Source organism: Schistocerca americana, unplaced genomic scaffold, assembly GCF_021461395.2.
Source record: "Schistocerca americana isolate TAMUIC-IGC-003095 unplaced genomic scaffold, iqSchAmer2.1 HiC_scaffold_309, whole genome shotgun sequence".
NCBI classification, from domain to species: Eukaryota; Metazoa; Arthropoda; class Insecta; order Orthoptera; family Acrididae; genus Schistocerca; species Schistocerca americana.
In genome coordinates, this window is record NW_025726026.1 from 163,996 (window position 1) to 180,412 (window position 16,417).

The following is a 16,417-nucleotide window of genomic DNA, read 5'->3' on the forward strand; positions in this document are numbered from 1 at the left end:
GCCAGCAATGCGGTTGGATGGGCGGCCACAGCACCGCACCTGTGCCCGAGGAGGAGACGCTGGCGGCGGGCCCTGAGGTGAGGCCGGCTCGGCTGGGGCTGTGGATGTGTAGGTGTGCGCCGCTGCTGCAACAACGAGTAAAACGCGAGAAGAAGGGATGGCGGTAGAGAGGAAAAAAAGAAAAAGGTCGTGTTGTGTTGATGCGCAGGCAGACGCGTACAGAGGGACGAGCCCGGTCTGCAGCAGGGTGTGGCCGTGCCGAGTGCAGAGCAGCGGCGGCTCGGTTCGGTTCGGCCCGGCCCGGCGGGCCGCGCTGTTGTCGCGGACGTGAGCGCCCCCTGGCGGGTGGCCGGAGGCGGCGCGGCGTGTTGGACGTGTGGCTGGTGGCAGTGCACAATTTGCGAGTGGCTGGCGGTGTGGTGTGGCGGTTGGCGCGTCGGGCGGCGGAGAGGTATGTGTTGCGGGCGCCCTTTGCTGCGCTGCGTCGTTGCGTGTGCCGTACAGGGCGGGCGCTTGTCGACTGTGTGGGCGGTGTGGCGAATTGGCGTGAAACGGCTGCCGAGAGGTGTGTGGTAGCGAGCCGGTCGGTGGTGTCAGTGCGAAGGGGAATGTGCGTGCGTTTGGCGGTTTCGGTGTGCTTTTTGCGGCGTGAGAGTGGGAATTAGTGGGGCCGGCTGTTGTGTTGGTTCCTTGTGTCTTGTGTCGCGTAGCTTGATGGCAACGTGGAAGGACGCCGGTTTCGTTTCGAGCCTTGCGTGTGGTTGTCGACGTTGACTGGTTGGCGTGTGCCGATGCACGTGCATGTGTGGGTCGCGAGTGCGTTTTTGGCTGGCTGTGTGTGTGTGTGTGTGTTTTGGGGGGGAAGGGGGAGGCGGTGGTGAAAGTGCAGTCGTTGCCACGGGCGTCGTCGGGTGGGGCTGGGGCTGTGCGTCGTGGCGGAAAGGTGGTAGGTTGCGGGAAGCGAGCCCGTCGTTGACGGTGTCGCGTGAGTTGTGAATCGAGTGGGGCGCGGGGCGCGGGACAGGAGCAGCGTGCCGCTGCGTCGTGGTCGTCAGCAGAGGCTGTGCGTGTGCTTGTCCTTTTTGTGGGCGGTTCGTGCGAGGCGTTTTTGTTTTGTGTTGCCCTAGTTGTTAGTTTATTTTGTTTGTGTTTGTTATTTTGAGACGACGACTGGTTGGTGGCGTGCGCGCGAAGTGGCGGTGTGCGCTTCCCGTGTCGTTTGTGTTGTTTGGTTTTTTTGTTTTTGTGTGTTTTTGTTTTTTTTTTTTTTTTTTTTTTTTTTTTTGCACTGGGCCCCGGTGGGTGGGTGCGTGTGTGTCGATTGCCGGCTGGCGAAAGGTGCGCCATCGGCGGGGTGGGTCGCCGGCACAAGTAGAGGCGGCGGCGTTGTTGCTGTTGTTGTGTGGTGTTTGTTTTGTTCGGCTGTGTCGGCGAGCTGTGTTGCGGTGCGTGTGAATGGTGGTGCAAAAGTGCTGGCGTTGGGGCTGCGACTGCGACGGCGACGGCGGCGAGCCGCGGGCGCGCCATTGATAGTGATGTTGTGAACAGCGGCTGTGTACGGTAGTGGTGTTGTTGTAGCACGACGTGCATCCGGGCCGGCGCGGAAAGCGCAGTTGCGGGCGGTTGCCCTTCGGTGCCAGCCATGTCGCGTGAGCGGCGGGTTGCTCTGGTGTCGACACGTGGTGCTCTGGGTTGTTGTGTGGTGCCCTTTGGCCGGTGGGGGTGGTTCGCGTGTGTCTCGTTCGCGCTCGGTGTCTGGTCGTGGTCGTGCTGCTCCCCCGTCTGTCGGCGGTTTCCGACGTCGTCTGTACGTTTTTGTTCGTTTGCGGCGTGCCTGCCGACGTCGTCCCGTCGCGACCTTTCAACCGAAAGTGTGGCGCCCGAAGGTGAACGAACGTAACCCTGACCTCGGCGCTTTACGCTGAGCCGAGCGAACCGAACCGAACCTAACCTGTGGTGTGGCGAGGTGAGCTCAGCCTGTGAGCCCCTAACGTCTACGTAAGGTAAGCTGTCCGGCTCACGCCTCACGTTTTTGAACGCTTTTTTAACCTACGTTTGACGCTTCTTAACCTAGCACTGACCCCTTAACCTAACGTGTAACCTAACCTAACCTAACCTAACCTAACCTAACCTAACCTAACCTAACCTCTGACGCCTGACGTGTTTGAATGCTTAACCTAAGTTTGACGCTTAACCTAACCCAAGTCCCCTTAACCTAACCCACGTCCACCTAACCTAACCTAACCTAACGTAGACGTGTAAACGTAATGTGTAACGCGTAACGTGTAAGGTCGGCTGTCGTGTGTGCTTGACGGCAGATTGGGTTGGTCTGTAGATTCGGATTGCGGTTTGCCTCGGTCGAGGGGTTGGGTCGGAAGCGGCGAGGGGCGGCGGCGCCTGTTGCGCAGGCGGCGTCCGTTTGCGGCGGGCAATTGTTGAGAAACGGCTGTGAATGTTGGCGGGCGAGAGGAGGAGGACGGCGCGCGATGTGGCCCGACGGCTGCGGGCCGATCGGGAAACGGCGGGAGGGCGACGGAAGGCGATGGGGCGGCGGAGGCGCGTTTGCACGGCCGTCATCGCCGCACGCCTCGGCTTGTGTGGCTGTGGCGCCGGCCGCGCTGGCCGGGCTGCCGCGGCGACGGTGTGGGAGTTTTGCCGAAGGTTTGGCCATTGTGGCGGGTCGTCGGCTGGGGCTGTGGGGGCGGCATTTGGGCGGGGGCGGCGATTCTCGGCGGGCCGACCCAGGCTGTAGCGCGCGGTAGCTGCAGTTTGGCCGTGGTTTGCGGCGCTGCCGTGGCGACTGGTTGGCGACTGTGGTGTGGCTGTGTGTAGCCCCATCCTCGGTGGTTTGAAAGGCGCGGGCGGTTGTGGCGCAGGTTTGGGGCTGCTCCGCACAGGCTGTCGGACGTTGGGCGGTAGCAAGCGCGGGAGGCGCGGCGCGGCGGCGCGCAGAGTGGCGGCCGCTCTCTCGGCCGTCCGCGCCCGCCCGCGACACTGGCTGGGCCTTGTGATTCTCTGCTCTGCTGCTGTGCTGTGCTTGCGTGCCTGCCTGCCGTCCCGCTCGCTCTCGCTGTGTGTTACGCGCGTCGTCGAAATGGCAGATCAGGCGGCTACGAACGAGACTGCTGCGGCACCCGCCGCCACCGGCACTACGAAGAAGGCCAAGTCTGCGTCGTCTGCGAAGAAGCCGCGCGCCAAGCCTGCGCACCCGCGCACCTCTGAGATGGTGACGGCCGCCATCAAGAGTCTGAAGGAGCGCGGCGGGTCGTCGCTGCAGGCGATCAAGAAGTACATAGCCGCGCACTACAAGCTGGACGCGGAGAAGCTGGCGCCGTTTATCAAGAAGTACCTCAAGTCGGCCGTCGTGGCGGGCGAGCTGGTGCAGACGAAGGGGAAGGGCGCGTCCGGCTCGTTCAAGCTTGCCGGCGCCGGCGGCGGGGGGGCGGCCGAGGGCGGCAAGGCTCGTGCTGGCGGTGCCAAGAAGAAGCGCGCCGCTCCGGCCAGCAAGGAGAAGAAGGGCGCCCGTGCGGCCGGCGCAAAGAAGGCTGGTGGCGTGAAGGCGGCGACCGGTCGGAAGGCGGGCGCCGCCAAGAAGGCGTCTGCGGCGTCGGCCGCGCCCGCGGGTGCGAAGAAGGCGGCTGCGGCCAAGCCGGCCAAGGCCAAGTCGCCGTCGAAGGCGAAGAAGGCCGCCAAGGTTCCGACGAAGAAGCCGAAGGCGCCGCGCCCGAAGAAGGCGACGACGCCGTCTAAGGCGAAGGCTTCGCCCAAGAAGAAGAAGTAGAGTAGAGGAGAAAGAGATGGGAGAAAGGAAGGGTTTGGCGCTTGACTCCGTCGTCCCCACCCCCCGTCGTCGTCTAGTGGCGCGCAAGAGACGCGCGGCCCAAAACGGCCCTTCTCAGGGCCATCAAAGCACGTCGGGGAAGGTTTTGATTGTCGTGTTGCGTTTGGTGTGGGTGTCTGTCTGGCGTTTCTGTATGCCCGTGGGGATGCTGTTTGCGTGCCGTGGTGGTTGGATTGCGGGGGTCGGTGGCGGGTGTGGGCGGCGGTAGCGGTAAGCGGTGTTGTTGTTGTTGTTGTCGTGGTTGATTGTCGCCGTGTTTGTGGCGGCGGCCGACGGTTGGTTTTTCTGTCACGTTGTTTTGTTTGAATACGTTGGTTGGCTTGCCTGCGTTCGTTCGTCTCGGATGTCTGTCTTGTCGAGTCGTGTCTGGTCTTTGTTTTGTTTTGTTCCTTTGTGTGTGTGTGTGTGTGTGTGTGTTATGTTTTGCAACGGGGGGCACGTTGAGATGTGGAAGGAGTCGGCGGGGATTTCGGTGGCGCGTAGAGCGAGCGAGCGCGCGCGCCTGCCTGGCCGTTGGCCGTCGGAGTGGAGTGCGGGTTTTTTTTGTTTTCGAAACGAAAGCGGCGGCCGGCCAGCCACCCGTGCGGTGTGACGTCGGCCGTTGGGTATTGTGCGCTTTGAGCGCCGGGGAGGGATGATGTGTGATTGTTGCGCGCTGCTAGCAGGCAGGCAGAGTGAGCGGGTGTGGCGGACGGACGGGAAGTGGTGGTTTTTTTTTGTTTTTGGGTTGCGGGGCGAGAGGCAGGCGACCGACAAAGTTTGCTCGCGACGGAGAGATGTTAGTGGCCCTGAAAAGGGCCGTTTTTGTTTGTGCGGTGCGGTGCGGTGCGGTGCCGCGGCGCGGTTTAGGCGCGCTCGCCGCGGATGCGGCGCGCGAGCTGGATGTCCTTGGGCATGATGGTGACGCGCTTGGCGTGGATTGCGCACAGGTTGGTGTCTTCGAAGAGGCCGACGAGGTAGGCCTCGCTGGCCTCCTGCAGGGCCATGACTGCGGAGCTCTGGAAGCGCAGGTCGGTCTTGAAGTCCTGGGCGATCTCGCGCACTAGGCGCTGGAATGGCAGCTTGCGGATGAGCAGCTCTGTGCTCTTCTGGTAGCGCCTGATTTCTCGCAGGGCGACGGTGCCCGGCCTGTAGCGGTGGGGCTTCTTGACGCCTCCGGTGGCGGGCGCGCTCTTCCTCGCCGCCTTGGTGGCGAGCTGTTTGCGCGGCGCCTTTCCGCCGGTGGACTTGCGGGCCGTTTGCTTTGTGCGGGCCATGGCGGTAGCGGTAGCGGTAGCGGTAGCGGAGCGGCGTGCGTGGAGGTTAGGTGCGGCGCGGCGTCCGGTGCTGCCTTGACAACGGGCCCGCGCGCCTCCGTGCTGCGCTTATATGCCCTCGGTTGCGCGTGGTGGGGGGAGGGCGGGCCAGAGTCTATATAGGGGGGCGGCGGGCGCGCTGGGCGCAGACCAGTCGTCGCTCCGGCAGCGCGCAGAGATGTCGTGGGCGCGCCCGGAGTTCCGAGGATCGCTGAGCAGAGCTATGGGTGTGGCGGATCGCCGTTCGACCGGGCCCGCTCGGTCGACGGCCCCATCCGGCCCCCCAAATACGACGACTGGAGAAGTTGGCGTGGCAGACCGCCGTCCGGAGGAGCGTGCTCCCCAGACGGCCCCGTCTGACCCGCCGTCTACGACGACTCGGCCACCGAACCAGGACCTCGAGTCGGGAGAAGATGACGATGTCATCGTCAACTTGGCAGATTTCCTGCCCGCGAAGAACGGGCAAAGTACATCAGCCAGCGCACCGCATCTCCCAGAGGGCGGGCGGCGCAAACGGCCGATGTCCACTGCTCAAGTCGGCGCCAGAAAGGCAGTGAAGAAGAAGAGACAACCTACTGTCTCTACCACGGGAGGCAGAAGACGCGCCATCCGTGACGACAGCGTGGTAGGCGCCACCTGGACGACCGTTTCGTCCCGACGGGCGGCCAGACCCAGGGCGACGCCTTCCCCGCCTCCCACATCGACTGCAAACCGCTTCGGCGCGCTTGCAGACGACGAGAGGCCGGAGCAGCCAACGACCTCGCAGACGGCGCCCACGACCGCTGCACAGGTTGGCTGCTCAGACGACGAAGAAGAGACGGCCCCCACCACCGGGCAGTCTCATCGACGGCCGCCGCCGATAGTCTTTGAGGTGGCCAAAGACTACAAGCGTTTCCTGCAGCTCGTCAGGCAGTGGACGACTGCCGATTTCACGCTGCGAGCTGCTTCTGGGAACCTTGTGCGGCTGCAAGTTAGTAATACGCAGGACTACATGAAGGTGACGTCGGAGGCGTCGAACCAGGGCCTGCACTGGTACACGCACGCCGCCGTCCCCGAGAGGCTGTTAAAGGTGGTCGTCAAGGGCTTCCCCATGGCGGCTGAACCTGACCTGCTAAAAGAAGAGCTGGCGGACCTTGACTTTCACGTCAGGAACGTGACGCGGGTCAAGTCCCACGTCAGCCATAAAGAGTCGCCTTCTCTGCTGGTGATTGCCACCGACACACCGGAGAACAGGCGGCTCTTCGAGCTGAAGAAGGTGGCCAACACATCGGTCACCGCGGAGGGCCTCAAGCAGAAGAGGGGGCTCGTCCAGTGCTTCCGCTGCCAGGGGATGGGACACGTGGCTCGCCACTGTTCCTTTCCCGAGGCATGCGTGAAGTGCGCAGGCCCCCACGCAAGTGGGCTATGCCCACTTCCCAGGACGCACACACCCAAGTGTGCTAACTGCGGCGGCCCGCATGTGGCGAGTTATCGTGGCTGTGAAGTGTTCAAAGCTGCGATTGCTCGCCAGCGCGGGCAGCCAGCACAGAAGTTTGCCGGCCGCTCCCTCCGCCGTCCGCGCCCAGGCGCAAAACCGGCGAGGCGGCAGGCAACAGCGACTACTCAGAGGACAACCGCAGGCGCTAACAACGTCCCCACAACGGCGGGGAACAGAAGAAGGCGCATCCGCGCCAACAAACGTGCCCGAGAGGGCACGCCTGAAGCTGAGCGCGATTCCCCCCACAAGGGGAAATTGCGCAAAGGAGACGCCACAGCAACGGACGGTGGCAAGAGTGGCAACACGACTGTCACCGCCCGTCAACCTGCTGCGCCAAGGCGAGACGCTGCACCTGCAGCGAATGAAGACATACTGGCAGCAGCAGTCTCCGCACTGTCTGTGGCGATCGACAAGGTAGCAAGCCTTGCCGACACGCTGCAGCGAGTTGCTGAGGCCATGCTGACGGCCACACAAGCGGCGGCTAAGCAGCAGCCGAAGTGAGGCGCTCCCTGCGCCGTCCGCGCCGGGAGGAGTGCAGTCGGTCCGCCGAGGGCCAACACCGTTGTCCGCACAAGCGGCCAACACAGAAGGCAATTAAACCTGAAAAGGGCAACTAGAAGACAAGAATAAAAAGAGAAGAACCGAAGAAAAACAACTAGTCGAAAGAAGATATGGAGGCAATGCAGGGGAAGCCTGCAAGTACTCCGGCCACCAGGGTTAGATGGCAAACCCTGAAGAAGATGCTCTAGCTGGCTGGGCGCAGACCGTAGCCGACTCGCCAGCCGCTGCAGCTGCTGTTTGTGCACGTTTTGCTTTGCCCGAGGAAGGAAGGATGACAGGCCGCGGCAAGGGAGGAAAGGGGCTCGGCAAGGGTGGCGCCAAGCGGCACCGCAAGGTGTTGCGCGACAACATCCAGGGCATCACGAAGCCCGCCATCCGCCGCCTGGCTCGCAGGGGCGGCGTGAAGCGCATCTCTGGTCTGATCTACGAGGAGACCCGCGGGGTGCTGAAGGTGTTCCTGGAGAACGTGATCCGCGACGCGGTGACGTACACTGAGCACGCCAAGCGCAAGACTGTGACGGCCATGGACGTGGTGTACGCCCTGAAGAGGCAGGGGCGCACCCTGTACGGTTTCGGCGGTTAGGCTGCGTCGCAGCGGGCGCTGGCCTTCCCGCGGCCGTGCTTGTGGGTGGGAGAGACTAGAAAACGGCCCTTTTCAGGGCCACCACACTGTTCGGAAGTTGAAAAGTGCGAAAGAGTCTGTGTTGTTGTTGCTGCGTGTGTGCGCTGTGTTGTTTGTTTGTTTCTTTCTTTCTTTCCGTTTGAGCGACGTGATGTGACTGGGAGGGGAGAAGGAAAGGAAACGTGTCATGTGGCTGGCTGTGTGTGGAGCTGCTTCGTTTGTGTGTTTGTTATTGTGTGTCTTTGTATCGATCGCGACGGAGATGGCGGGCTGTGTGTTGTTGTGCGAGAGGCGGTGATTATTTGCTTGCGTGGTTTGGCTCTGTGTGTTTGTTTGCGGCGGCGGCGTTGGGGTTTCCGAGGCAAGGCGTGTGGGCATAGGCGGCCGGATCAGCTGTTTCGTTCGTGTCGACGGCCGTTGCGCGCGGGAGTGGAGGGCGGTGTGTCGACACGCCTCCCTTTAACAATGGTCATTATTGCTGCCGTTGTCGGTTTGGAAGGCGACTGCGACCGTGCAAAATGTGTGTGTGTGTGTGTGTGTGTTTTGGGCCACACGGGCTGTGTGGACGACAAGATGGCGGACGTGCGCCGGCGGCGGCTGTGCTGTGACGGTGCAAAGTTAAAACAAAACAAGGTGCGGCGAGGACGACTGAAATTTTGCTTTGGACGTAGGTTTGTGTGGTGGCCCTGAAAAGGGCCGATTGTTGTGGGCCGAGCCGGCAAAGCGCGTTGCGTGCAGGGGAGCACGCGGCGGCTGCGATTGCCTGGCCTCCTTTAGGCCTTCTTCTCGGTCTTCTTTGGCAGCAGGACGGCCTGGATGTTGGGCAGGACACCACCCTGTGCGATGGTGACGCCCGACAGGAGCTTGTTGAGCTCCTCGTCGTTGCGGATGGCAAGCTGCAGGTGGCGCGGGATGATGCGCGTCTTCTTGTTGTCGCGGGCCGCGTTTCCGGCCAGCTCGAGCACCTCAGCCGCGAGGTACTCCATGACGGCGGCGAGGTAGACGGGCGCCCCGGCGCCGACGCGCTCTGCGTAGTTTCCCTTGCGCAGGAGGCGGTGGATTCTGCCGACCGGGAACTGGAGCCCAGCCCTGCTTGAGCGGGACTTTGACTTGCCCTTGACTTTGCCTCCCTTTCCGCGTCCGGACATGGCGATGGGCTAGCGACGGTGCACACGAAACGGAAACGAAAACGACCGGTGCGAGCGGCAGCGAGTCGAGCAGCGGAGTGCGTGCCGGCGCAGCAGCAGCACACTCTAATTTCTTCCTCTGTCTTTAGAGAGAGGATGTTTACTGCGTAGGTTTTTGTCCTATTCGGACATTTCCTTCAATTTTTGGTTAGTTTTTGGATGTGCCTATCTTTTGTTAATTCTGTTCTTTAGAGTATTATGTGTTTCTCTTCTGTCACTCTAGTGGTGACGGCTTTTTTGTTTTCTATTTATTTATTTATATATATTTTTTTTTTTTTTTATTTTAAGCTACGAGTAATGCCTTTGGTCTTTTGTATCGGTCTGGTACGTTATTGTACCGACCAAGTGAGTTTATTAAATCGTTTGGCGACCTTTCCGCGTTGGCGTAGAACTGCTCCGCCAGGGTACGTGCCGGCGCAGCCGGGGTGGGGGTGCTTTGCCGGCATGGGGGTGCTTTATGGGCTCGGGTGCGGCGGCCGGTTGCGCGCGCGCCCCATTGGTCGGCGGCCGCAACAGGGCGAGCTGGTAAAGGTGCGGCGGCGGCTGGCGGCGGGTGCCACTGTGTGGGGAGACGCTGACTAGAGCGGAGCGCTTGCTACTGGTGTTGCTGCTGCCGTACGTTGGTTCGAGATGCCGCCCAAGACTAGCGGGAAGGCCGCCAAGAAGGCTGGCAAGGCGCAGAAGAACATTTCGAAGGGCGACAAGAAGAAGAAGCGCAAGAGGAAGGAGAGCTATGCCATCTACATCTACAAGGTGCTGAAGCAGGTGCACCCTGACACGGGCATCTCGTCGAAGGCGATGAGCATCATGAACAGCTTCGTGAACGACATTTTCGAGCGCATTGCGGCCGAGGCTTCTCGCCTGGCGCACTACAACAAGCGCTCGACCATCACGTCCCGCGAGATCCAGACCGCTGTGCGGCTGTTGCTGCCTGGCGAGCTGGCCAAGCACGCCGTGAGCGAGGGCACGAAGGCGGTGACCAAGTACACGAGCTCCAAGTAAGGAGGTGGCTCTGGAATGGAAGGAAGGATGGAGAAGGCTCCTCCGTTGCGAGAGCGGCAAAACGGCCCTTTTCAGGGCCACCAACTTGCCTTTTGCGGGAAGGGCGGAATTGTTGTTGTTGTTTGTGTGTGTGGACGGCTGTGATGTATGTGTGCATTTTGATTGTGGGTGGGGGGGCGCGTCAAAGCGTGTTGCGCGGGGTACGGCCACGAGGTTGGTCGCCGTGGCGTGGAATGGTGGCACGCCTCGTTGGCGTGGTTTTTGACCCATTGGTGTTGTTGGGGTGTGTGTGTGTGTTACCCGTCTGCGAGGGGGGACAGTGCGATCGGCGACTTTTGTGTCACCGTAACGACGGCCGTTTGCGGGTTTGTTTTTTTGCACATCATACATGGCGAGGGTGAAATGTGAAATGTTTTTGTTTTGTTTTTTTGCCGCCCACTATTCCCTTTGCTGTACGCCGAGTTTGACAATGGTGCGACGTAACTGCAGCGTGGAGGTGTGTGAGTGACGTTGAAATGAACGTGCCATTAAGACGCATTGTTGTTGTATTGTACTGTACGTGTACGGCGACACGCACGATGATGTACCATTCGACTCTGATGTTTGATAGCCGTGTCTGACTGATTGCGTACGACGCACGCACACCGATGTCGTCATTCAAGATGCACGCTAGACGACGACGGCGGCGGCGGCGGTGGTCGTTTGTTTGGCGAATGTCTGTACACGTGTTTGTCTGTGTCCATCCGGTATGTATTTGTTTGTTTGAAAGTGTTTTGTGTGTCGGTGACGTGGTCCGATCCGTCGCCCCCTGAGTAACTGTCGATCGGCGCGATAGACCGGCGTCACGCAACTGAACCGAAGTCTTGGGCACACCCGTCATACTGTTGTACACCGTCGCGCTGAGAACGGTAACGAAAGGTTGACGTTGATCGGTCGAATGTCTGGGCAGAACGTGAGGAATGAGGCAAGAGTGCAAGGAGGGGGGGCAAAAGAGAGAGGAAGGGAAAAAGGGGAGAAACGCATTCGTAGAGCAACGGAACGTTCCCGTGTCGGAGGCGTATTGGAGCCGCACTGAAATGCGTTTAACGGCGGCGCGGCTGCAAGTGTCTGCCGTGGTGAACGTTACCTTTGACGGCTGCATTGGGCTTTGCCTTTGCTTTCGCTTTCGCTTTCGCGTTCGCTTTCGCTTTCCCGGATGTACGTAACGTTTGTTGATATGGTTCTGAGGAAGAGTGTATGACAGTGCCGTGCCGTCCATGTTCGTGTGCCCTCCCATTGTGTGTATGCTATTGTCTGTGTACTTGAATGATGTATGTAGGTGTTAGTGGACATGTTTTACCAGTGGGGGGAAATGGATCGTCGATAGTTGCCGTCACTCTGTCACGGTCGAGATGACGCACCCTCCGTACAGAAAGGTGTCGAGAAAGTGAGTGTGTGTGTGCGTCCGTGAATTGGCAGCGTTTGGAGGTGGGCGTGCCCTGCATGTGGCCCGGAAAAGGCTGTTCGTTAGGCGGTAGTGTTGTGTGGACAGGGGAGGGGCATGCGTAACGCTGCTGGCATGGCATTTCGGGAGATGGGAGGGGGCAAACGAGGAAACGAGGAGCGGCGGCCAAAGACGGGACGGGGAGGGGCGCGGTGTGGGTGGCTTGCGCCTGTGCTCGGCGTTGTGGTTTGTGCAAAAGAGGAGGAGAAAAACAATGTGAGTTGCCAGGGAGGGGAGCGGTGTTGTGTTGTGGTTGTCAGTGAACGTGGCGAGACGGACGGATGCGCGGAGGGGCGGGGGCGGCGCATTTCGCCGGTGCCGTGCCGTGCCGTGCCTGAAAGCCGCGTGGTCGCTGTGTTGTTGGTGGCGTGGGGGCGAGGAGAGTACCGTACGGGTGTGCTTGTGCGCCGGAAATGGCACACTGCGCCCGCCCGTCTTGGAGGCTGATGGCTGTGGTGTGGAAATGGGGCGCGGTGATGTTGAAGCACAGAAAAGAAACCAAGAAAACGGAAGGCGTGATGCGGCGGTGGTGGTGAGAGCGGGAAAAACAAAACAAAAGAAAAAAAACAACAAAAAAAAAGAAGGAAAAACAACAAGAAACAAAAAAGAAAACAAAAAGTCTATCAATATTAAAATGTAAATGGAAATGGACCCAGGTATAACCTCCCTGCACAAATAGCAGAGAGTCCGATGATAATAAAAATGTGCCAGAATGTTAACGTCCCTACAAAACAAACCCAACGATAATATTAATGAAAGAGTGAACCGTATGTAACATTGCAACAGACATAATGAAACCTGATAAATTGTATAAGGGCAGCAGCCGTTGACCTTTGGCCCTGTATTCAGAATAAAAAGAGCCAAAGATCGTTACCCCAATGAAAAAGACACTGAAACACGTATGTAACATAGTAGCGATGGCGAGACATTGTAGCATCTGTGACCAGAGAGTTTGCGCTGGACTGCGCGAGTGTTGCGAGCGGTTCTCAGTCAGTCAGTCAGTCTGTGTAGTTGAGGGCTGTACTCTGTCAGTAGTCGTCGCGTGCAGTACGCTAATAGTCGTCATGCAGAGCGGTCGGTCAGTAGTAGCAGCCGAGTGCGGTTGTGTGATGTAGGCGGTCGGCAACACTGGTCAAGATGGTGAATAAGGTATACTGTTAATTGATATAATCGTTAGATAATGAGAAATTGTATTTATTGTAATTATTCTCCAACAAGTTCCCCAATAATAATTTTTATTTCAAAAGCATTTTTCAAACATTTAATCTTTTATTGAACTAAAGAGTTCGTTCCACTTCTTTGAAGAAAAATGTCACTAAAATCACAAAGAAAGAGAATATTATTATTTGCAATGCAGTTCCTCCAAGCGCTGCGCAACAACCAGAGCAGAAATGTGACATCCATTTATTCGGAGGTAAGACTTTTAATTCTGATTGTTTTGCACAGGGCCAAAGACCGATATTTCGGTTTAATTGAAGTTTCTTGTCACTGAACGGACTTTTGTAAATGTTGTGTGAAGACTTTATATTTGAGTCAGATTGCGAATTGCACATTTTTGTTGCCATTTTCAATACCTCTCATTGTGGGCGAGGTTACAATTAGCGCAATGTCCATTAGCATCCGTAAATAACATTGTCCATTATTTTAAATATTGCTGGGAGGTTACAACACACACACACACAAAACAAAAAACAAAAAAAAACAAAAAATTGCATTTATATCCGCTCCTCAATTGTAGATACCCCTTACACAGCTGTGTGCAATGAATGAGTGCTGGCTGGTAATTAATTGCACTCCTTGGAGGGAAATGCCATAGGAAGTAGTCTTTAAAAAGTGAATGTTTTTCGTTAAGAGACAAAAGTTACTTTAGAAAAAAAGTAATAGTGGGGCTTTTGTTGTTGAACAAAATAAGTACAATGAACATACGTTATCAGATTTGCGCAATGCAGCGTCACACCACCTTTTGATTATAACACAATATACTATACATCGTCCCGAACCGTGACCAGAGTCGCGAGACGAGCAGAGCACGCCGCCGACGCCCGCTCAGTACAACCGTCCACCCGCTACTACTGTCGACCGACTACTACCTCTCCCGACTCGCGCTACAATATATATAACAACTGTTCCTGGCGACCCGGTGCGTGCAACTACTGTCGTCTGGCGCGGTCCAAGCGCCGACTAGCAGCGATAAAGAACTCTCTGGTCAGACAGAGATGCTGTCATGCCTCGCCATCGCTCTGGTAATGAATACATACGTGGTGCAGCGTGCGTACCACCGGAACACGCAGTGGCGGAGCCAAAGACTGTGTTGTCGAGGTCGAGTGCGAGTGGGAAGAGAGGCAGCGTCGGCACGGAGATGCAAGCGAGCGCGAGACGCACGGGGGCTGCGGCGTGGCGCGTTTGCGGTCGGCGCCTTTGGTGGCAACGGCCGGGACAAGCAGCGGTGTATGGTGTGGTGCGGGGCGGACAGGGGCGGCGGTGGACGGGGAGGAGGCGGCGCGACGACGGCATGGGGGCGAAAACGGGACGGGGGACGGCGGATGTTGAGAGGCGTCACGCGCGGACAGGACACAGACACAGAGACACACAGATTGGAAAGGGAGGGTGCGCGGTAGTAGTTGGGAATGTGCGTACCGTGCGGGATGGGAGTGGGCGAGGAACACGGTCGTGGCCCCTGTTTTGGGTGCGTGTGATGACGTCGGTGTGTTGTGGGAAGGGAAGGTGCTGTGGCGGCGGCGCGTAATGGGCGTAGGCCGAAAAGAGAAAGGAACGTGGGCAGTGTGTTGGCAAGCGTCGGTTCGACTGCGACGTTGATGGGCAGGGCAGGGCAAGGTTAATGGTGGTAGGAGTAGGCGTGTGGGCGCAAAAAATCTGCCGCTGCAGGCGGTGCCGTAACCGCCATGGCGGGAAGGAGAGAGGGCCAAAGAAAGAAAGAAAGAAAGAAGAAAACAAAAAAAAAAAAAGGAGGGGGGGGGGGCGAAAGTGGAGAGGCGGTGGTGTGAGAAGGGCGGGGGCGGAAGGAAGGCAGGAAGGACAAGAGGCGAGGCGACGGCTTGCTTTGTGTATCGGTCGGTCTCTGGCTATGCTTCGTTTTCTGCAGCAGGGTCGGTGCGCGGCGTGGCTCGCGGCAGTGGGAACGCCTGGTGGCTGGACGGCCAGCAATGCGGTTGGATGGGCGGCCACAGCACCGCACCTGTGCCCGAGGAGGAGACGCTGGCGGCGGGCCCTGAGGTGAGGCCGGCTCGGCTGGGGCTGTGGATGTGTAGGTGTGCGCCGCTGCTGCAACAACGAGTAAAACGCGAGAAGAAGGGATGGCGGTAGAGAGGAAAAAAAGAAAAAGGTCGTGTTGTGTTGATGCGCAGGCAGACGCGTACAGAGGGACGAGCCCGGTCTGCAGCAGGGTGTGGCCGTGCCGAGTGCAGAGCAGCGGCGGCTCGGTTCGGTTCGGCCCGGCCCGGCGGGCCGCGCTGTTGTCGCGGACGTGAGCGCCCCCTGGCGGGTGGCCGGAGGCGGCGCGGCGTGTTGGACGTGTGGCTGGTGGCAGTGCACAATTTGCGAGTGGCTGGCGGTGTGGTGTGGCGGTTGGCGCGTCGGGCGGCGGAGAGGTATGTGTTGCGGGCGCCCTTTGCTGCGCTGCGTCGTTGCGTGTGCCGTACAGGGCGGGCGCTTGTCGACTGTGTGGGCGGTGTGGCGAATTGGCGTGAAACGGCTGCCGAGAGGTGTGTGGTAGCGAGCCGGTCGGTGGTGTCAGTGCGAAGGGGAATGTGCGTGCGTTTGGCGGTTTCGGTGTGCTTTTTGCGGCGTGAGAGTGGGAATTAGTGGGGCCGGCTGTTGTGTTGGTTCCTTGTGTCTTGTGTCGCGTAGCTTGATGGCAACGTGGAAGGACGCCGGTTTCGTTTCGAGCCTTGCGTGTGGTTGTCGACGTTGACTGGTTGGCGTGTGCCGATGCACGTGCATGTGTGGGTCGCGAGTGCGTTTTTGGCTGGCTGTGTGTGTGTGTGTGTGTTTTGGGGGGGAAGGGGGAGGCGGTGGTGAAAGTGCAGTCGTTGCCACGGGCGTCGTCGGGTGGGGCTGGGGCTGTGCGTCGTGGCGGAAAGGTGGTAGGTTGCGGGAAGCGAGCCCGTCGTTGACGGTGTCGCGTGAGTTGTGAATCGAGTGGGGCGCGGGGCGCGGGACAGGAGCAGCGTGCCGCTGCGTCGTGGTCGTCAGCAGAGGCTGTGCGTGTGCTTGTCCTTTTTGTGGGCGGTTCGTGCGAGGCGTTTTTGTTTTGTGTTGCCCTAGTTGTTAGTTTATTTTGTTTGTGTTTGTTATTTTGAGACGACGACTGGTTGGTGGCGTGCGCGCGAAGTGGCGGTGTGCGCTTCCCGTGTCGTTTGTGTTGTTTGGTTTTTTTGTTTTTGTGTGTTTTTGTTTTTTTTTTTTTTTTTTTTTTTTTTTTTGCACTGGGCCCCGGTGGGTGGGTGCGTGTGTGTCGATTGCCGGCTGGCGAAAGGTGCGCCATCGGCGGGGTGGGTCGCCGGCACAAGTAGAGGCGGCGGCGTTGTTGCTGTTGTTGTGTGGTGTTTGTTTTGTTCGGCTGTGTCGGCGAGCTGTGTTGCGGTGCGTGTGAATGGTGGTGCAAAAGTGCTGGCGTTGGGGCTGCGACTGCGACGGCGACGGCGGCGAGCCGCGGGCGCGCCATTGATAGTGATGTTGTGAACAGCGGCTGTGTACGGTAGTGGTGTTGTTGTAGCACGACGTGCATCCGGGCCGGCGCGGAAAGCGCAGTTGCGGGCGGTTGCCCTTCGGTGCCAGCCATGTCGCGTGAGCGGCGGGTTGCTCTGGTGTCGACACGTGGTGCTCTGGGTTGTTGTGTGGTGCCCTTTGGCCGGTGGGGGTGGTTCGCGTGTGTCTCGTTCGCGCTCGGTGTCTGGTCGTGGTCGTGCTGCTCCCCCGTCTGTCGGCGG